The following is a 22,636-nucleotide window of genomic DNA, read 5'->3' on the forward strand; positions in this document are numbered from 1 at the left end:
CGGGGGAAGAAACTGAAGAAGGTTCTACTGCTAGCCCCATTTTACAGATGAGGAAGCAGACTTACTTCATGTCAATAACATTGCTCAGGGCTATACAGGGAATCAGTATGCAGCTCTCAGGTCTAGATCTTCCTACTCTAGACCAAGCTTGTCCGACCTGCAGCCTGTGGGTCACAGGCAACCCAGGACAGCTTTGAATGTGGCCCAACACACATTCGTAAACTTTCTTAAAATGTTATGAGATATTTTTTGCAATTTGTTTTCTTAGTTCATCAGCTATCATTAGTGTTAGTGTATTCTATGTGTGGCCCAAGACAATTCTTCCACTGTGGCCCAAGGAAGTCAAAAGACTGGACACCCCTGCCTAGACCCTACTCCTTTAATTGAACAGACATCTATCATATGCTTTATAGAATTAGAGAAACTTTCCAGCATGGTTTGGGTGGAGTGATGGTTTATGATCTGATGTGTGAGAGATAGCAAATAGAAAGCAGGAACAAGGTCATGAATCCACATATGTAGTGGTGTGAAAAAAGGGTCAAATGCCCTCTTCCTGGTAAATATAGATGTCTACATATTGGCAATGTTTTCAATCTTTTTCCTAAAACTCTCTTCTTGTTTTTGCTATTTCTGAAAAAATGTGAGGAAATGCTTTCATTCACTTAAAAAAATAGCAAATTGTTCATTTTCTTGTCACAGAAAAATGCCAGCATCTTGCATTAGCAAGATGGCTTTTGAAGCTTAAGATGGATGCAAATGGAGTTTTACCACAGCAGCATTTTTCATTAGAAGGGAGAAAAGGGAGGGGAGAGATGAAAGATGTCAGACAGATCCTGTCTTTTTTTTTTAGGGAAGGTTCCCACAACAGCAGATAGACTGGTCTAGAAATAGCTACCCGTCATTACTTTATATATATATATATATCTATATACACCCCTCTATTTCTTAGAAAAGTTTCCATATCCGAGGTTATACTGTGGAATTTAAGAGGCGATAAAGGGAATAATAGTCATGCACGCTTCATGAATGGCTCCCAGATTATTCACTGTCCTAAAGAAGATGCAGGCTCTGGACTGCAGACTTCCTGTAGGTCAGAGTATGAAAGCACAGGGTCCTACTGAGGCAAGAGCAGCTTCACAGCTTCTCTGCAGTTGTCTAGAATTTCCCAGAGAAAGCAAAAGATGAGGCTAAATGTAGACTTTCACCTTGAAAAGCTGTAAAGGTAATAAAAACAGGGCATAGTGGGTTGGTTTGCAAGACTCCCACTTCACATTTTATGTGCGTTTCCAAGCAACAGAGCTTCCTAAAACTAGAGAAGTGGGGACGTGAGTGACGAGCACAGTAGGCTCAGCCACTAGCTGCACCAGATAACTTTGGACACAAGAGAACTGCTTGTTTCATCTCTGTCCATTGTGGAGTCAGCTCCAACCCTGACTCACTCCTCCTGCCCACCATCCTTCCTCCTCATCCCCACCCCACTATCCTCAGAGCCTTGGGAATCCCTGCACATATTAGCTGTCTAATCAGTACTCATTTTCTTTCTTTCTTTTATTTTTTTTAGACAGAGTCTCACTCTGTCGCCCAGGCTGGAGTGCAGTGGCGTGACCTCGGCTCACTTGAATCCAGGTTCAAGCGGTTCTCCTCCTGGGTAGCTGGGATTACAAGCACGCACCACCATGCCCAACTATTTTTGTATTTTTAGTAGAGGCAGGGTTTCACCATGTTGGCCAGGCTGGTCTCAAACTCCTGACCTCGAGTGATCCACCCACCTCAGTCTCCCAAACTGCTTTATAGGTGTGAGCCACCGCACCTGGCCCAATCACTACTCATTTTCTGGCTTTCACTGATACAATCATATCTTCTATATTGATTTATCCGGGAACCATCTAATGTTTCCTTAGATATTTACTGGTTAGGTAAATGAAGCAGCTCAGTACTGGGGGGAGTCCTAAGTTTGGGATGAGGCATTATTCAACTGTTCGGACACAACTCTTCCTATTGCATGTAGGCTTTGGGCCATAACAGAATTTCTGGTTCTGGCTTTGGGTTTCAAGGCATTAGCACTTCATTAAAGTTAACTTAAAAAAATGCATCAACTGAGTTTTCTTTCTCAGCTAATTTTAACACATAATGTTTGTTATTTCTTTCACTTTTCCATTCAGTGAAATGCATATTAAATGAAAGAAAGAAAATTATGAAACTTCTGTAGTCTAGGCTCACAATTAATAAGATGCTTAGGTGCCTATCAATATACTTGTTGGTAGTAACATCACAGAAACATATTATACAACTTCCTGCAAATGGGCTAAGGATAGCAAAGACTGTGGAAAAACTCTCTAACTGGAAATTAATCTTCCTCCCAGGAGGCCCACAATAATAAAGTCAAATGCTGAATATATGCAGATTTATGTGACATGCTAGCACATTATTACCACATATTCTATTAATTACTAGTCAGCCAGAGGAAATCAGCTCAGGGGTAGAAGGAAGTCAGTTCATGGACAAATTCAGCCTTCAGTTTGAAATTCTTCCACTGCCATAATCACTGAAACCTTTCAGGTTCTGAATGGCCACATTCACAAATTCTTCCACTGCCATGATCACCGAAACCTTTCAGGTTCACCTACTGAACATTAGGATTAGCTCCTTAGCAAATAGCGGTTTGACGAGACCTTCGGAATAATTTTCTACTTGCGCAACTTGTCCAACTTTGCTATAATTGTCTTTTTAATTCTACTAATTTTAACTTTGCTTGTGAAGAAATCATTTTATGATATTAGTGAAATGGATATTGTCTGAGAGGTTTTCGGATAACTGAATTTCCTAAGTGTATTTCAGAGTGGAATCTGTGATGCGTCTGGAATTCTCCCCCTTCTTAGGGACATCTCTGGCCCAGGGAGAGGAAGCACCCCACACCCACAGATGGCAGGATACTCAGGCTGGTGCTCTGTGACTCTGAGGTCCACATAGAAACAGCCATAGGAACCCCAGCACCTCATTCGGACTCTACTTCCTCTAGGTTAACTCTTATCTTCTCCCTCCAATGTATCATTTCATTAGCTCTTCCCATTTAGTAACTCTATTCCAACTAGTAGACTTCCTCCTTCTTCCTTATCCTTTTACCTTCTTCCATATCCCCTGCCTGTTTGTCTCCTATTTTTTTTTATCTGATGCTTCTTTCAGACACCGTTCTTGGTAACTGACGTGTCCTACTTAGTCCAAGTCCACTCCTGCAATATGCCCCGGGGAGCACTGCTGCGGTGGGTGGGCTCCTGGCCCTGTTGCTCTGCGGCCCACCCCTGTGTTTCAGGGAGATCTCAGCCAGTTCCTGGGTTTCTTGCTCTGGTTGGAGGAATTTCTGGCTCTCCAGGTGACCTGGGTCCCAAGTGAGACATAACATGTATGATAAGTGGAGTTCCACCTGAGCAGCAAGGCCCAAGCAAAGCACCCCCATGGAGGAGGGTGTTCCCTGCTCAAAAAATATGAGGTCTCACCTGTCTGTATCTATGTGCTATACCTGTGATCCAGATGTTATGATGTACCACATGGATGCAAGGATATACGGTGTGGTCCAGATGTGCACCTGGCCAGTCACTAGTCCTCTGAGCCTTGGTGGGGAGCTCACATCCCCAGAAATAACACTGAAGTCTCAAGCTTTGTCATGTGTATCCCTCTTTACTGCACAGGTCCTTTCTTTTTTCTTTTCTTTTCTTTTCTTTTCTCTCTCTCTCTCTCTCTCTCTCTCTCTCTCTCTCTCTCTCTCCCCCCCTCCCCCTCCCTCCCTCCCTCTCTCTCTCTCTCTCTCTCTCTCTTTCTTTTGGCAGAGTCTCACTCTGTCACCCAGGCCGGAGTGCAATGGCATGATCTCAGCTTACGGCAACCTCCGCCTCCCAGGTTCAAGCGATTCTCCTGCCTCAGCCTCCGAAGTAGCTGGGATTATAGGCGTGTGCCACCACACCCAGCTAATTTTTGTATTTTAGTAGAGACGGGGTTCTCCATGTTGAACTCCTAAGCTCAGGTGATCCACCCACCTCAGCCTCCCAAAGTGCTGGGATTTTAAAGGCATGAGCCACTGTCCCTGGCCTGCACAGGTCCTTTTAATCCTTCTGGGATTTGACTGCTTGTGGACGGAATTGTAATCTATTCTTGGGTAACACAGTAATCTACTACTTAGATGTGGGCTCATGTGAGCCCTTGTTCAGATGCCTCTTTCGTTTTCATGGGCACAACATTGTCAAACCCAATGTCACTGCATAGTCCTATTCTATCTTTTTCAAGAAAAAAAAGGAAATTCAATTATTTATTTATTATAATAAAATATATGTCACATAAAATTTACCATTTTCACCATTTTTAAGTATACATTTCACATTATTGTGCAACCATCACCACCATCCACCTCCAGAACTTTTTCATCTTCCCAAACTGAAACTCCATGCCTACTAAACAATAACTCTTCATTCTCCCCTCCTACCCCACGGCAAACACCATTCCACTTTCTGTCTCTATGATTTTCCCTTCATATAAGTCGAATCACATAAGATTTGCCTCTTATAATTGGCTCATTTCACTTGGTATAATGTCTTTAAGGTTCATCCATGTTGTAACATGTATCAGAATTTTCTTCTTTTTTAAGGCTGCATAATATTCCATTGGATGCTTGTATCACATTTTGTCTATCCATTTATCCGTCAATGGACACTTGTGTTGCTTACATCTTTTGGCTATTATGAATAATGCTGCTATGAGCCTGTGTGTATAAATACCTGCTTCATTTTCTGCTTTCAATTATTTTGAGTATATACTCAGAAGTGAAATTGTTGTTTCATATATAATCATATTTTTAATTGTTTTGATGGAAATATCATGCTGTTTTTCACAAGGGCTGTACCATTTTACATTCTCATCAGCAATGTACAAGGGTTCTAGTTTCTCCAGGTCCTCAGCAATACTTGTTATTTTCTGTTTGGTTTGTTTATTTTATATAGTAGCCATTTTCATGGGTGTAAAGTGGTATCTCATTGTGGTTTTGATTAATATTTCCCTAATGATTAGTGATGTTGAGCATCTTTTCATGTGCTTGTCGGCATATCTTCTTTGGAGAAATGTCTATTCATGTTCTTTGCCCATTTTTTAAATCAGGTTGTTGTTTTGTTGTTATGTTGGGTAGAAAATCTGATTTTTTAATGATCTTTCCCAGATGTTAAATATTGACATTAAGATTTCCAAGTGTTAAATGTTGGAACAACAACAACAACAACAACAACAACAACGGAGATCAAACAAATCATATCAGCCGGATGACTCTGGCCTAAGGGCTGCTGGTTCACCACCTCTTTCTCAGAGAGGCACTGAGGAGTGTTGTCCAGAAAACAAAGCGTGGTGGGAAGGACTGAATGATGGGCACCTGCATTGTGGGCCTTCTGCTGAACACATTTAGTGCTTTCCAAAGTCCCATTTTCCCTCCTTTGTTACAAAAGCCAAAGTCCATATGCCTGACCTGTGTTTACCTCAGCAATGAAAGCAAATGACATATTTGGCCTTACTTAAGGGAGGGCCTCACCTGGTGGTGGGCGGTCAGAGAAAATTTCCCATCATCTGAATGAGAGACATTGAGCCTTTTGCCCAACTCGACAATTTTTCACCAGCAGATATTCCTTCGTAAGGCATCTGTTGACTCACTCTGTTTACAGAGGGGGAAAATGGCACGTTGATATGGAAGTATATTCACTAGATAACTCAAGGAGACAGCAACTGACTGCCACACTGATCTCTTCAGTTCTGCTGGGAAATGTGCTTTGAGTGGGCTCAGTGATAACGTCCTGAACGGGGAGGTCCTAAGATTGATTTCTGTGCCTGCTACTATATTGCTGTGGAAACTTACTGCTCTGAGCTCCGTTTCTGCCCCCATAAAATAGGCTTAATAATACCTTTCTAGAGGGGCTTTTGCTAAGAGAAAATGAGATTTTTTAAAAGTATAAGTTGTTTTTCAACATAATATTTTTCTCAACCCTGGTTGATTCTCATTTTTCCAGGTAGTCGTAGCCCTGGGGACAAGCAGAGGAGTGGGTAATGCTTGTAATGGTATTTGGTCTGAGCCTCTTGAGTGTTATACTGAAATTCTAAGACCTCTCAATCTTGCCTTTTGAGGGCCAATGATGGTTTTGTTTTTTTTTTTCTGCCGTAACCATGATTCTCCTTGACATTCTCCACTTGGCAGTCTGCGTGCTTCTCCCGGCTCCCCAGCCCGCCCCGGCAAAGGTAATGCTGCCATTAGCCAAGGTGGCCCCTGTCCTTTGTGATCCACACCACAGCAAGCTCAGTACTCACGCCTGAAACTCCTGTGCATACCTGCTCAGGGCTGAGCGTGGGCATCTCCCCACAGGCGAACACTGTCCTCCAGGCTAAGGTCTCTGAAACTCAACTGCAGGCTCTTATTCTCACAAACCTTGAAGATGTTTTTGAGGACCTCCAGGAATATTTGGATCCCAATTTAGGGAATGCTGTTCGTCCTAGAACACCGTTCTAGGATATTCCAGTGATGGGAAACAGGAGGGCAAGTGATAGACAAAGGCCTGTCTTTACACACACCTCAGCCCCTCTCCTTGCTAGCTGTGTCACCTTGGGCAAGTTTATCAACATTGTGGGCTTCAATGTCCTCTTCTGCAAAATTAGGCTAATAAGACCCATCTTATCAATGTGATGAGAGGGCTAAATGAGACGTCAAATTTAATGTGCTCTACATTCAGCAGGAGCATCACAAAAGACAGTTGACAGCAGGGAGAAAAGCACAAGGGACAGGGCCTTGAAGCATTTGCCAGTCGCCAGCCAAAGGTGCAGCTTGCACAATCGTCATCTCTAATGTGCCAGGGACCAGAATAGTCCCAGCACTGGGCACTGTGAGGACACTCAGTGAGTTTCCTGTCTATAGTGGGGAGTTTCCTGAGATGTGGTGGGTCATGTCACCTCAACTCTGTGTCACAGAGCTCACCCGCTGTTTCTCTTCATCCTTTCTCTTGGGAGGCTTGAGAGCCCTTATACAAATACAACTCCTGGGGATCTGCCTGATAGCCTAATTGCTCCAGAATGGGTAGGAAGATTGGGCTCCTCGCTGTGCCCTTTCTACACAAATGGCCATAGCTATCATCATTCAGGACTGAGCCTGTGGAGAAAATTGTACAATTTTGCAGATTAGAGCTATGACAAATTCATGGTTTTCAAAATCAGTTAACTCTTAACAATCTTTTTGTCACTATCAGCTCCTTCTCCTATTCCCTCTGTGGCTTTTCTAAACCTTAACCCTTTCCCACCAGTCTCCCAACTGGCCTCCACTCCCACCCTCTCTGCACATGCACCGGCCTCCACTTCTGTGGGGAAACCCAGCGTGCTAGGGCTCATTGTCATGCCTGCATCTTCAAAGCTGTCTACTCCGGCACCAGCCCTTCCCTTCTCCCCTCCAGCCTGAGGAGATAAGAGGCACTTCTTTCAGTTCAAGAGCAATCCTTCTGTAGTAGACTCATATTCTTTCTGCCTCCCTGGTGTCCCTTGTCTGGCCAAGAAGCCCAAACTGCCATTTGGAACCACCCTCTTCTGTTCTCAGCTCATGTGGTTGAGTTGGCATAGACCCCACTCCTCCTCCTGCCCCAGAGGTGGACGTGTGACCATTCAGGGCTAATCAAGATACTCTTTAGCCCTGGGCAGAGTTTTTGGATCAGAAGAGATGCATACATAAGCCCAGGTCAACCAGAGTCCACCCAGTCTTGACAGAGCCATTGAAAGGCAGGCTACTTATTTTACTGAAACAGTGGGCCCTAAGGACCATATAATGATGGACATAGCACCATTCTTCTACCACATGGATGCAGACTGCCTGAGAATAAAGTCAGTAGAGAGGAAAGTGAAGCCGCGAGAGAGGAAAGAAGCAGGAAGAGGAGGGAGAGGATGTAGAGAAGAGAGAGAGGGACAGGGAGACAGAGGGAGAGAGATCGTCCTGAAGACATTTTGCTGAGTCTTCAGAGGCAGCGCTTCCTGAATTTTTTTCAGTTACATGGTTGGTCAGTTCTCTTTTTCTCTTAAGTTGGTAGAGTTTCTTTTACTTGCAACTAAAGAGGACTGGAAATATACTTTATCTGGACTGTAAATGTCACTAGGAAAGGACTATGTCTGTCTGTGTTGTTTATTCCCAGACTTAGGACTGTGTCTGGCACACGATAAGTGCTCAATAACTAGTTATTGACTAATCCCATCTGTTACTCGTTTTGATCCCATCTCGTCGCCTTACCTTCATCTTTGTTGCTTTCGTTTTATTTCCTATGTTTTAAGACTCTCCCTTCCTCAGATAATATATTTGCTCAAGTCTCTAATCCTAAAAATGAAACTGAGTGTTCAACCAACCAAACAAACAGAGATCTTCCTTCATTATGGCATTTCTTCCTAGCATGCTGACCTACTTTCCCATCTTGTCTGAGACTTTCTGAAGCATATTCTTAACTCACTGCCACCTGGTTTCTGTCCCGACTCTTTCACCGTTGTTACGGTTTTCTCTGACATCACTGAAATGAAAGCACATAGCTCTCCCTTTCACCCACTCATTCAATCCACACAGTCGTTGAGACTCCCTTCCTCATAGAAGGCAGGATGTCCCTCATTCTCCCAGACTGTACCCTCTGGATCTCAGTTCATGGGGCTTCCTTTTGGTAAACGTGTGGCTTGGAATTCTAGCCTTCTATTCACAGACTATTTGGAATTCTTCTCTTGCAGCGGGACTGTGGCAGCACAGCACAGATTCTCCTTAGCCTTGGCGACTTGTCCCATGTGGCAAAGTAGATCAGGCTTTCATCATCCAGCATGTCCGGGGCCCGAATGATGCCATGTTTTAACCTTTATAAGTATGCCACGCCTCCAAGGAGGATGGCTATTGTGCCTCAGCCTTCTCCCCTGGACCACAAGACTGCTTCTTTTAGCTCAGCAAGTATCAGAGGCCAGTCTCTAAGGTTAGCTCTTTAAGTGTTGAACTGGGAATATGCTCTGCAACATCCAGGATTAGGCTAGAGATGGATTTCATTTTGTATGGGCTAGCATATTATTATTAAAGACCATTTCAGCAGTGGGACTGTGAAAGGAGGTACTCTGTCATCTGGTCCAAGAGCTCCTCTGGGAATTAATCCTGGCTGGTTGTGATGAGCTGGTAAGGAGCAGAGGATTGCAGTCTTTAAGTAGAAAATTAGAACCTCACCCATATAACTAGTGAAGGTGCATTAAATAACTTGAATTATTTAATTTATAGGAGCTTACGAGAGAAATGATCTCTGGTCATTCTGCTAGCTTTAGAAAACAATAGAGTTCTCGAATGGTTACATTGATTTATCTATTCAACAAATATTTAACAAGCATCTACAACCTGCAAGGAATTTATTATCTACATAAGGACAAAAAAAAAATTCAGATAAATGGCTTTAATAGAATGTGCTATTAAATTTTAAATGGGTTTTCTTCTGTTAAAAGGCCACAAGGAGCCTTAACATTGGACATTAAGTCAACCGTACGAAGTGCTCATTTAGCTAATAAAACACCAGCCCATCTCACTGGCTGTATATCAGAGTCTAGAGCAGTAGCCTGCAGGGAACCTGGGAATTGGTCTTTCTGACAATGTCCTTGGGTGATTCTGATGGCCCTTAGGTTTGATCTTGATACAGTTCATCATTTGCCTTCATAACTGGACTTGACATCTCAGTGTCATTTGAAATATCTCATTCTTGAAAATGGGCCATGTCTTGATTCTCTGACTGCATTCCTGGTTGTCTCCTCTCTCTCTGGTTTTTTGTCAATCTCTTTCCCTGGCTTCTCCTTTCCCACCAGTCATGCATTTGGTTGCTAAACTACCTCAAACTTAGTGGTTTGAAGTAACACAAAGTTGCTATCTTATAATTTGGTAGGTTAGAAGTTTCACCCAGGGCAGACTGGGCTAAAATCCAGGTGTTGACTGGGCTGCATTCCTTCTAGAACATCTGGGGGAGAATGTTTCCTTCCCTTTTCTGGCTTCTAGAGGCTACCCACAGTCCTCGGCTCATGGTAATGCCGAGTCTTTCCATCTTCAAAACCCATAATGGCTGACTGAGTCTTTCTTGCATCGCACTGCTCTGACTGTGCCTCCGTACTCACATCTCTTTCTCTACCTGCTCTTCTTCCTCCTTCTTTCATCTTTAAGGTTCTTCTATTGTTCCATCTTCAAAGCCATCAACATTGGGGCCAAGTCCTCCTTAAAGATTTTTGTGATGATATTGGGCCTACCTGGGGAAGCCAGAATACTCTCCCTGTTTTCAGGTCAGTTGATGAGTAGCCTCAGTCTCATCTGCTGCCTTCTTCCCTTTGCCATATCACAGATTCTGAGGATTTGGCCGTGGACATTTTTGTGGGGGGGGGCCTTCTATTACTAAAGCCTCTTTATTATTGTTGTTCTCTAGCCCTCTCTTTGCAAATTCAGACCTACAGGGGCCAATAGGCAGTGTTAAGTAAGTGAAGCTGGATAGGGAAACACAAGCGTTGAACTGGATGCTCATTTTTGCTATGTGAGAATGTGGGCCCAGCATTGCCGGATCTGATTTTTTTTGGAAAAGCTAAAACTTTAGATTCTCTTAAACATGTCCTCCAACTTTTAAAGGTTGGCAATTAACTTAAATATTTCAAGGCATTATGCAAGCCAAACCAAACATGTCTGCTGCTTTGTATTTGGCCTTGGGTTGTCCATTTGTAACCTCTGCTCTTTATGCTTCCCTTGGAAATGATCACATTATGTCTAAGGATTATGTTGTCTGTACAATGACTTGTAAGCCTATCCAACTAGCCAGACCTCTATGATAAGCTGAGAACAACATCTCCAACTACATGCTGGACAGCCACACTGACTTATTATCTCCCTGTACAAACCTGCTGCTCAAGCCTAAAACCTGGGAGTCTCTTGCTTGCTAATCCAATGGTCTCCAAGTCTTGCAATCCATTCCCTCCTTTGCACTTTACCTAGGGCCTTGATTACCCCTTTACTGGGTTATAAAACTCTCTTTTGATTCATCTATTAGGATCCATTCTTCTTTCTGATTCCAGCCTGCCTTAGCCAGTCAGCTTCAGTTGCTATAATAAGACACTGTAGACTGGGTGGCTTATAAACAAGACATTTATTTCTCACAGTTCTAGAGGCTGGAAGTCTGAGATCAGAGTGTCCTCACTGTCAGATTCTGGTGAGGGGTCTCTTCCAGGTTACAGACTTGAAGACATGACTATTCTCACATGGCAGAAGGAAAGCCAGTTAGCTGTCAGGCCCCTTATTATAAGGGCAATGATCCCATTTATGAGGGCTCTACTCTCATGACCTGATCACCTCCCAAAGGACCCACCTCCAAATACCATCACTTTGGGGATTCAATTTCAACATATGAATTTCTGGGGAGAAATTCAGTTCACAGCACAGCCTAATCTCTAAAAGGCAGCTCAGATCACATCATGCCTCTCCTCTACTTAACATCCTTCAGTGGTTTCCAACAACGTGTAGGATGAAGTTCAAAGTCCTTAGTATGGCATTCCACGCCTCTTATCATATGACTCTGCATTACCCTCCAACCTAATTTCTTATTTCTCATTGCTATCTGGTGTTCCAGTATTACAGAACATTAGTTGCAGCTCCCTATCCATTCAAGTGTATAAGAGAACACTTGTTGTTCTCTCTGACTGGTATGCCCTTCCCCATCGATACACATTTACTCATCCTTAAATCAAAGGCCAGGTCTTACTTTGTGAACTGTTCCCCGTCTCTTTCCTTGACGCAACTTCCACAGCCCTTTCTTCAGGCTATCACTGTGTTTTGATTATGCAGTTTTATTGCACTTATCTCATGTGACTTTAATTTTTTGTTCACATGCATGTCTCCAATCTTTGTGTCTCCCATCTTTGTATTATGAGTACTTAGCACAAGGCCCTCACAATGGACATGCCTAGTAATGTTTCTGAATGAACAAGTGAATGAATGAAGTATACTAGACAGATGGCATCTGTCCTGTTTATGATCAAAATTACCCCCAAGGAGGTGTAATTCTTTGATGAGTTTCTCGTTCCTCTCTTTGAACAAGCTGCTATCTTCCACCAGCTGCAGAAGTGCTTTGAATGATTTCAGATGCAGAATTCAAAATTGGCTGCCAAGAAATGCCACTTCATTTCCTTTCTAGAATAACATGATTTTCCCCATAACCCAGACAAAATAACAACCTTGGCTAATGTTTCATATAAGGGGATTTTTCAGAAAGGATAAAAGGGTTAACAGGAATGGAATTTGGCTTTGCTTTTTTCCCCCATGTTTCCTCAGTGTTCCCAGGTGTTCCTGTCCAGGTATGAAGCCTCCTGTTTAGAGTGCACAGGGGAAGGCCACTCCAGGTCAGGGTTTTAATCCCATGGTGATGCCATCTCAGGAAGTGCCAGCACCCTGTGAACCTTGCAGGATTCTGCAATACAGTCATAGATCTGGGCAAGGACCACAATTTACACAGCATTACTCTCTCAGACAGAGAAAGGATTAGTCATCTGTCTAAAAATGGAAGGAACAGGCACAAAGGGGCACTTGTCTTCACAGGGAGCCCAGCCAGCAAAGCCTGTAGACTGACTAGAAGAACTGGGCTGAAGATCAGCCTCAAGGGTGCTCCCCTAGTCACTCAGTCTGTCTAACTGTAGCGCAGATGCCAGGTGCAGAAAAGAAAAACCAGCTCCTGGATGTACATAGTTACTAGATGCCACCTTTTTGATGTTTGAAGTTTTATTTTCCCTGTGTCCCTGAGCATATTATCTACCTGTCTTCCTTGAGGGAAACACAAAAGAATGAACGTCCATTCGATACCTACTATGAACCAAGACGTGTTTTAGATGATTTTCCTTTCTAAATGTATTTTAATTGTATCAGCATTTTTCATCTCCGTTTTACAAATAAGGAGAATGGGGATCAGAGAGGCTAAGTCACTAGCTCAATTTTACACAACCAGTAAATGATAGGGCCAAGATATGGTTCTAGGGAGATGCTATCTTAAAGTCCATGCTTGTTCCATTTTTGCCACAGCTGATATAGTTGTAAAAACCAAATTTTGGGGTTTGTGTACCAGAATCAACAGCTTATATTACCCACCCACTTATAATCTTATTGGGCCGATGGGTTCAGAGTATTCTTAGGCAACATTTGGGCAATCAGTCAACATATATTATGTGAAGAAACTGCAAGTTGATCCAAAGAGGCCTAAGACCCAGCCCCTGCCTGCCAGGTTCACACTACCTGGTGTGATGCAGACAGTAAGGAAAAGGCAGTGTGATAATACAGGAGCTGTCTTAAAGAAGCACGTCAGCAATTCCACACATATCTACCATCATGCACACAATGATGATGATCTCATGTGTGATGCGCTCCCCTGGGTATTTGTGGGGCCATAGCTATCACTCTTTTTTTTGCCCATGCAGGAAAGTGTGTTATAATAGAATGCAAGTAACTAGGAAAATGCTGGTAAAGTGATTACTTAAATCTGTTCTAATGTTAAATCACAATAAATCAATGAGGATCTTTGGTGTTTTGGTTATTAGTAACCAAATACCAACTGCTATCTCACAATAGATGACAGTACATTCATGTGTTCAGAGCCATTGTGCCTGAGAATCACCGCAGGGGTCAGCCAAATGTCTAGTGTGGACAAAACATGCTGTAAGCTGAGAGGAAGGGGAACTCAAGGGACCTGAAGCAGACTGGGATAACTTATGGGAAAGAGTGATGACTTAGACCAGTGCCCAGCATAGTGCCTGGCGTGTGGAGGAGCTTAACAAAGGGACTGAAAAATGCAGGGCATACATGGGCCTCATGCCAAAGAGCTGCAGATGCTGGCCAGTCATTCCCAAAGTCCAGCACAAGGCAAGGCCCCCTTTTCCCAGTGCAATGAGAATACACAGATAAACCCTGCCCTCTCCCTACCTGCAAGCATGTCATCTCAGTTGAAGAGTCAGGTGGAAGAGGTGCTCTCTGAGAGACTATTTTCTAAGGAAATGCTTGATTTATCAGACTGGATTATGCTTGAAAATGAATAGTATAAACACTAATTATTTCCTCTCTTAGCCAGATGGTGGGGGCTTGGGAGAAAAGCCAGACTGATAAGGGATAAAGTAAAGGAGCCACATTTTCTCTGCCCTGAGTGAAATGTGAAATAAACTTTGTGACTCAATTACATTTATATTGCTATTTGCTGATTTTTAAATTCTAGATATTATCTTATATCCCCATGTCCCCCTCTCCTTCTTCATCCTAATTATTTTTAATAGTTAACACCTATATGTTTATATCTTTTGTGGATACCTTTATGTAACTTCATACCTACTTAAATATCTCTTTCTTGTTCTATTAATGTTCAGTGATGTCGCTGAGCTCTCATTTTGTAAGACAGAGGCACTCTTCCATCTGCTACCCCTTCCACCTTCTAATTTCTGTCATTTGGATCATTAATGTTTATCTTATGTTCTGTAACCATATTTTAGTCTTATTTTACATTACATGTAGGTTGAGTCTAAAAGGTTGAGAACCAAAAATAAATTTATGCAATTTGTACAAATATTTTTTCACAGCAGGGCTACACGTCAATATCATGACTCCTGCTTCTCTCAGACTTCAGCTAGTACACAGCTGCTACTATAAGATCTACTACAGACTTAGTGGCCTAAAACAACACAGATCTACTATAGTTTTTAAAGTCATAAATCTGCCATGGGTCTCATTATGGGTCTCATTGGGCTAAAAGCAAGGTGTCAGTAGGACTGGTTCTTTTTGGAGGCTCTAGGGAGGAATTCGTTTATTTGCCCTTTCAAGCTATTAAAAGCCACCTGCACTCTTTGTTTTATGGTCCCCTTCCTCCTTCTTGAAAACCAACAAACACCGAACTTCTCTATATCCTCTTCCAGCATCATATCTCTCTCTGACCATAGCCTGGAAAGGTTCTCTGTTATTAAGAACTCATAGGATTCAATTGGGCCTACCTGGAAAATCCAGGATAATCTCTCCATCTAAAATTTCATAATCAGGCTATTATCCTAAGTGAATTAAGACAGGAGAAGGAAACCAAATATGGCATGTTCACACTTATAAGTGGGAGCTAAGCACTGGGTCAACATGACATAAATATGGGAACAATAGACACTGGAGACTACTAGAAGGAAGAGAAGAGCAAGGGATGAAAAACTACCTGTTGGGTACTGTGCTCACTACCTGAGTGATGGGATCATTCACACCCCTAAACCTCAACATTACACAATATAGCCATGTGAAAAACCTACATACATATTCCCTAATCCAAAATAAAAGTTGAAATTATAAAATAAAATTCCTAACTTTAATCACATATGCAAATTCCTTTTTGCCATGTAAAGTAATGTATTCACAGATTTCAAGGATTTAGGACATGGGCATATTTGAGGAACCATTATTCTGCTTATAATACAAAACAAAATGTTTCTAGTGTTGAGAAAAAAATGAATTATCCTTCTTATATATCATCAATTTAACTCAAGGAAGAGTTCAGTAAGACATGTTATAATCAAACTGTCAAAATTCAAAGACAAAGAAAGAATTCTGAATGCAGCAAGAGAAAAGAAACATATTACATACAAGGGATCCCTAGTACAACTGTCATAGGATTCTTCAGCAGAAATCTTGCAGGCCAGGAGAGAATAAGATGATATATTCAAAATGTTGAGGTAAAAACCCTGCCAACCAAGAATTCTTTACCTGACAAACTGTTCTTCAGAAATGAGGGAAAAATAAAGGCTTTTGCAGATAAAAGCTAAAAGAATTCATCACCAAGAGACCTGCCTTAAACCATAAATTTATAATTTATGAAGCAAAATGCTCCACCAACAAATTTTAAAAACAAATAATATTCTGGAAAAAATGTTGCAATATGTACTAAAAGAGTTAATCTCTAGTATACATAAAATAGCTCTTGCAAAAGATGACCCAAACACAAATTAGAACAAAGAACATCAACCATTAGTAGAAAAAATGTAAATGGCAAATAAAATCTTATTAGGAACCTGAATCAAGGAAAGGTGAGTGAATAGAAGGTGAAACAATGTAAAAAAATGAGAGAGGTAATTTTTCACACAGTTTCTTGGAGATTGGAGGAAAACAACCAATATAAATATGTGAAAGATGTAGAATGCAAGAAATAGTGGGTTTGAACCAGGAGTTTGAGGACAAGAAATTCAGGTGAAAACATAACAGCAGGCCTAGAAAGTATTTTATCCTACAAGTCTCTTAAACTATTATATTTTACACATTTTTAATCTCTCTATGCTGCATTTGAGTTGTTTATTCATTTCTTTCCAGTTTCCAAGATCTGTCTTCATGTGTATAGGTAGCTATGCAAGTCCTCTGTTTTACCTCCCAATAGTTATATGTTTTGTCTCTAGAATCTCCATTTGGTTCTTTTCCCAGTCTTTCCATCCTTTAAAAATTTAGTAAGATAAATTACTTTTTTTTTTTATTACCTCAAATTGTTGGAGTGCTGATTTCCTGTTTTGTTATTTTTGCCAACTTTCCTTTATGAGAGTTGATTTCTTTATGTGATTTGCAATTTTTTTAACATCAGTTTTTAGGTTTATTTTTCACTGGCTTGTCAAAGCACGACCATGGTAAGAATTTGCATTTGTATCTGACAAAGGGGTTTAACTAGCCAGACAGGTGTCTATATCAATTGCTTTGCTTGAAGTCTCACATTGTACATTTGATTAAAAGAAGTGCGTGGAAATGATAAACACCAAATGCAGGGTAACAGTTACCTATAGGTGGAGAAAAGAAATGGATATACATTAATGCATATCCTTAAATATTATAGTAATAATAGTGTTATTTTATAAGAAATTAAACTTTATATAAACTGTATAATATTTAGAAAAATTTCTGCGATTAAATACATATATTTGTGTAAGTTCCAGACTTGGAGATGTGATTTCTCAAACTTTTTTTTTTTTCCCTACCTTTACCACCAAATGACAAACTTCTTTCCTGCCATTGGCCGAGGATACAGGTTGGATATTTCTAGTACCCTTTTCAGTGATACTCAGTTTTTAGACTGCAAGTTTAATGCACAAGTATTCATTACCGTTACTCTTTTTGTGTGTGCCTAATGCAACATCTTTTGACCCTAGTGGGCAATAAAACTCCAGTGGCCAGTTCCTAGAGCTTCTAGCTAGCCCACTCTTTCCATGAACCACAAGAGGATCAGCTTTGGCTTGCACCATGGCTTTGAGCACCCTTTTCACTTACAGCACCAGGGAATTTTCTTTATTTTCTTTTGAAAATTTCTGAGCATTTGAGCTATTGTTCTGTTTTGCCCAGCATTTCTGTGTGTTTAGTTATTGGTAGAAGCATTTCCACATTGTCTCAGTCCAGAAGTGTCATTTTTTAGATTTAATACGTACATTTGGTTAAGATTTTCCCAGAAATCTCATAGTCCTTATTTTCGCTAATTATTATGAAACATTTGAGACACACAGAAAATGTACACAAATACAATTAACATCCATATAGATGTCATCTGGGTTAAGAAAGGAAACACTAATAATACAATAAGATAGAATAATACACAGGGTAATTCTTGTGCCCCCAGCTCCTGAGTTTCATCTCCATTTCTTTTCTCCACCCTATAGGTAACCACTACCCTGCATTGGGTGTTTACCATTTCCATGCACTTCTTTTAATTTTTCAATTTACAATATTAGCCAAAGGAGCACTTTAATGTTCCAGGCACTCTTGTAAGGGCTTTAAAAATGCTAAATTCTCATATCTTCTATGAGATAGGTATTATTATTATTCCTTTTTTTTTTGAGATGGAGTTCACTCTCATCTCCCAGGCTGGAGTGCAATGGCACGATCTCAGCTTACTGCAACCTCCGCCTCCCAGGTTCAACTGATTATCCTGTCTCAGCCTCCTGAGTAGCTGGGATTACAGGCATCCGCCCCAGCTAATTTTTGTAGTTTTAGTAGAGATGGAGTTTCACCATGTTGGTCAGGCTGGTCCATTTTCCTGGTGAGAAGAGTCCATAGAGATTAAGTAGCTCTTCCACAGACACACAGTTGGTGTTTGTGTACAATTTGAACCCAGTTAGTTTGGCTTCATAATCTTTGCAATTAATTAACCACTATGCTGCTACATAAATGTTTATCCTTAAATATTATAGTAAGTAATAATAGTCTTATTTTATAAGAAATTAAGCTTTATGCAAACTATAATATTTAGAAAATTTTCTGCAATTATCTTTTTTCCACTCAGCATTATACTTCTGAGGTTTATCCATGTTGATATTTGTAGGTCTAATTCATTTGTTTTCTAACCTGTATAGAATGCAATCATGTAAATTTGCCTCTAGTTATTTATTCATTTTCATTTTCATGGCTACTTAGATTGCTTCCAATTTTTTGCTACTACAAATAATTTTGCAAAGAACATTTTAAATACATATCTCCTAGTAGACAAATGAGTTTTCCTAGGCTATATTCCTATGAGTGAAACCTGTGGTCATGTGCTTAGGCAATGTTATTAATACTAGATTTTGCCAAGTTTTCCTTTTAAAATGGTTGCCCAATTTACATTTCCAATGCAGCGTATGAGAGCTTTTTTTGATTGCTCCACATCTTTGCTATAGTTATATCATTAAGCTGTTCAGTTTTTGCCCAGCTGATGTGTACACAACAGAATTTTACTGTCATTTTACCCATTACATGCCTAACAGTTGGGTATATCTGTTCCATTTATCTATTGCTGCCTAGCAAATTACTCCAAAATTTGGCCTCTTAAAACAATCAGTTTTTGATGTTTAGAAATGTAATGGATCACACATTTAAACATGTAACAACAGAAATGGCTTATCTCTGCCCCAGGATGCCTGAGGCCTCAGCTGGGATCACTGACCACTGGGGGTGACTCAATGGATGGGGCTGGTATCATCTGGAGGAATCTTTACATATGCTGGCTATTGGTTCAGATTTCACATGAAGATACTGTTGTGAATACTATGTACAGCTTTTGTGTTTGGCCTGGGCTTTCTCACAGCATTGTACTTCATGATAGTTGAACTTCTTCCAGTTTTAGTATATGTGCTGCTGACGTAAGCACGATAGTTGAACTTCTTATATGGTGACTCAGATCTCCGAATTAGAGTATCTCAGTAAACAAGGTTGAAGCTGTATTGTTCTTTTATGACACAGCTTTAGAAGTCACACACTATTGCTTCTCCTGCACTATATGGGTTAGAAGTAAGTCAACAAGGTAAGCACACATTCAAAGGGAGGGAAAATAGGAGGAATGTCCCCACTTCTCAATAGGAGGTATGTCAAAGAATCTGCAAACAAGTTTAGAACTGCCATAATGTCCCACAAGTGTTTAGTCATTTTTCCCTAAAACAACATTCACTTAACAAAGTATAGTTTGTTTTGAATAACATTTCACATTAATTACATGTTATTGTTAAATGTCTTATTGTTAAAAAGTCTTCAAAATTTTTATTCAAAGATAAAAGTGGTGATGAATATAACAAAATTAATACTTTAACTCATAATAACTTTAAAATCCTAAATTGTGAAGCTGATTCTATTGAGAATATTAATTTTGCATTTATGTATTAGGAGAAACAAATTGAGTTTCATGATTTCTCACAAGTGGCAGAAAAATAAAAGTGGGAGGAGGAGGAAAAAACTACAAATCTTTGAGGGCAAGATTTTGTAGGACTGGGCAATCATTTGCTTCTTATCCATGATGTTATTTATTAGGATAATTTTCTAACAAGTGGTATGGTATCAGTGAAATGTTACATCTATCACTCTTATCAACCCATAAAGTTTTCCCAAAACAACAGGAAATAATTATTTTATCTTAAAGTAATTATTTTCTATACAAAATTGTTGGGTTTTATTTTTAAAGATGAAGAAGAGATTTTAGTGAACATCGGCTATTTTCTTGTCTGACCAGCACATCTTTCTTTGCAGGACTACCCCTCTCCCAGTGCACATAATTCTGATGAGGCTGTCAATCATGTATTTCTCCTTCTCCAGCCACAGAAGCAGGCTCCGACCCGGGCTGGACAATCAGAGTCCCTTTTGGGGCTTGATACTGTGCAGGAGACTTGCCTTCTCCTTTAACTGGGACCAAAACTCTTCTGAAAGTGTGAGTCTGGAGTGGCTGGCTGGTGGTTTCATTTTCTGCCCCATGGAGAGTGCTTATTGAGGATGAAGTCAATTCTGAGGAAAGCATGGCCCAGAGGTGGAAAGAGAAAGGCAGAGTTCTGATTATTATCTTCTGATCTTTTAGATCTTATTGGACAGAAGTCCACCCTCAGCCTTCCTGGTTATGAGAGTCAGCTGCTGTTCTGTTTTTGCAAAAATGACTTTTCATTGTGTGGTCTGCCACTTGCTAGGGAGAGGGTGTTGATCACTATCAATTCCGGAAGTACAAATGCAAGATTCAAAGTCGATCTCCTTAGCAAAAATTAGTACTAGACACACTATTATTAGGAAATCTGCAAAACCAGTCTCAAATAACTGACAAGTGATATCTACGGAGGGAAAGCAAAATTAGAAAAAACTTATCAGTGGCATATGATCTAGAGCAATGTATTTTTACCTTAAACCTGGGTAAGATGGCTGATGAGTAGATTCTGAATTGGATTTTAGGAGTTGGTGATACATGAAGGAAAAACACTCAGCAGCTTTTTCTTTATCACATGGAAGAAAACTTCTGTTTGGTTAGTGATTATTTTCTGAACCACAGTATAAACAGGAATAAGGTTATCAACAGATAAGTAAGTGACAAAGAAGGACATTGCTACTTGAATAAAAGAGGCTTTTTTTTTGGATGTTCAATTAACCACATGATTTATTGACAGCAAACAGTCCAACTCAGCCATGTGCTTCCTGACTTTGACTCACTATTTAAAAAATAGTAAAAACTTTAATAATGCGTGAACCCGGGAGGCGGAGCTTGCAGTGAGCCGAGATCACGCCACTGCACTCCAGCCTGGGAGACACAGCGAGACTCTGTCTCAAAAAAAACAAAAACAAAAACAAAAACAAAAACAAAAAAAACTTTAATAACAAGTTGGTTGTGTTGATTATGTGTTTTTAGCATATTGCGGTGAAGAAATTGGCAGTGAAGATAAGAGGGTTTTTTCCCCCTCACATGACAGTGGTCTGGCTGTTAAAAGAAAGGGTTCTCATGAGTTTGAGATATGAAGAGTAAGAGGAAAGCTTTCTTCATGGCAATAATAATGCTAGAGAAGCCATTTTAGTGACATCTGATGGCTTGCACAAAAGCGTATTGATGATATAGTATCACATTTTCCATCCTGAAATTAAAGGATCACGCTGGGTGTGGTGGCTCACGCTTGCAATCTTAGCATTTAGGGAGGCTGAGGAGGATGGATCACCTGAGGTCAGGAGTTTGAAGTCAGCCTGGCCAACATGGTGAAACCCCATCTCTATTAAAAATACAAAAAAAAATTAACCAGGTGTGGTGGCATGTGCCTGTAATCCCAGCTACTTGGGAGGCTGAGGCAGGAGAATCACTTGATCCCAGGAGGACGACGTTGCAGCGAGCTGAGATTGTACCACTGCACTCCAGCCTGGGTGACAGAGCGAGACTCTGTCTCAAAAATAACAACAACAAACAAATTAAAGAATCAAGGTTTCTTAAGACTGAACTCTGGTGAAAATGGCTTAATTGTTAAGAGTAGGACTCTTGCAAGATTGATGATTTAAAAAAAATGAATAAAGAAATCAATGCTCTGTATTGGGCATGTTTATTTTTATCTTTGATTAGTTACTTTATCATTACAAAGAATGCAAACAATTCAACGAAGTATAAGGGAAAAATTAGGAAATAACCTCAAATCTCATACCATTGATAACATTATTACACTATTCTCTGTGCACATATTGAGACAGAAGGGTAGAGAGATAGAGAGGTACATAACTAGATAGCACTAATTTTATAAAATTGTATTATACTTTTTTTTTTTTTTGAGACAGAGTCTCACACTGTCACCCCAGCTGGAGTGCAGTGGTGTGATCTCAGCTCACTGCAACCTCCGCCTCCCAGGTTCAAGTGATTCTCCTGCCTCAGCCTCCTGAGTAGCTGGGACTACAGGTGCACACCACCATGCCCAGCTAATTTTTGTATTTTTAGTAGAGACGGGTTTCACAGTGTTGACCAGGATGGTCTCGATTTCTTGGCCTTGTGATCCACCCGCCTCAGCCTCCCAAAGTGCTAGGATTACGGGCGTGAGCCACTGGCGCCTGGCCTACACTTTTTAATATAAAGTATTCAGTTTAATTTTGCCTATATTACAAAATCTAATTCACTAGAAGAAACTGAAACGAAAATAAATGTAATTACGTTTCACACAAGAAAAAGAAATTGAAGGGAAAATGAAAACTGCTTATATATGTTCCTTCCTCACAAAAAATTTACAAAACCATAAAGAAAAAATTGAGAGGTTAGAATCTTTATCTTGTTTAACCAACTTCATGTACTAATTTTAGATTCCATTAATTGACATCCTGCTATAAAATGTATGGAAGTTA

The 22,636-nt window shown here is 40.5% G+C and overlaps 1 long non-coding RNA gene across 1 annotated transcript in view; it reads left to right on the top strand.

Annotated features, from left to right (window-relative positions):
- The window catches only part of LOC105482748 (uncharacterized), a 48,481-nt gene extending 28,295 nt beyond the window's left edge, over positions 1 to 20,186 (top strand). The window contains exon 6 of the long non-coding RNA XR_011619386.1: positions 20,045 to 20,186. This is a non-coding gene — a long non-coding RNA (uncharacterized lncRNA). The remainder of the gene's footprint in view (positions 1 to 20,044) is intronic.
- Positions 20,187 to 22,636: the final 2,450 nt, after the last annotated feature.

This window comes from Macaca nemestrina, chromosome 1, assembly GCF_043159975.1.
Source record: "Macaca nemestrina isolate mMacNem1 chromosome 1, mMacNem.hap1, whole genome shotgun sequence".
Taxonomy (NCBI): Eukaryota; Metazoa; Chordata; class Mammalia; order Primates; family Cercopithecidae; genus Macaca; species Macaca nemestrina.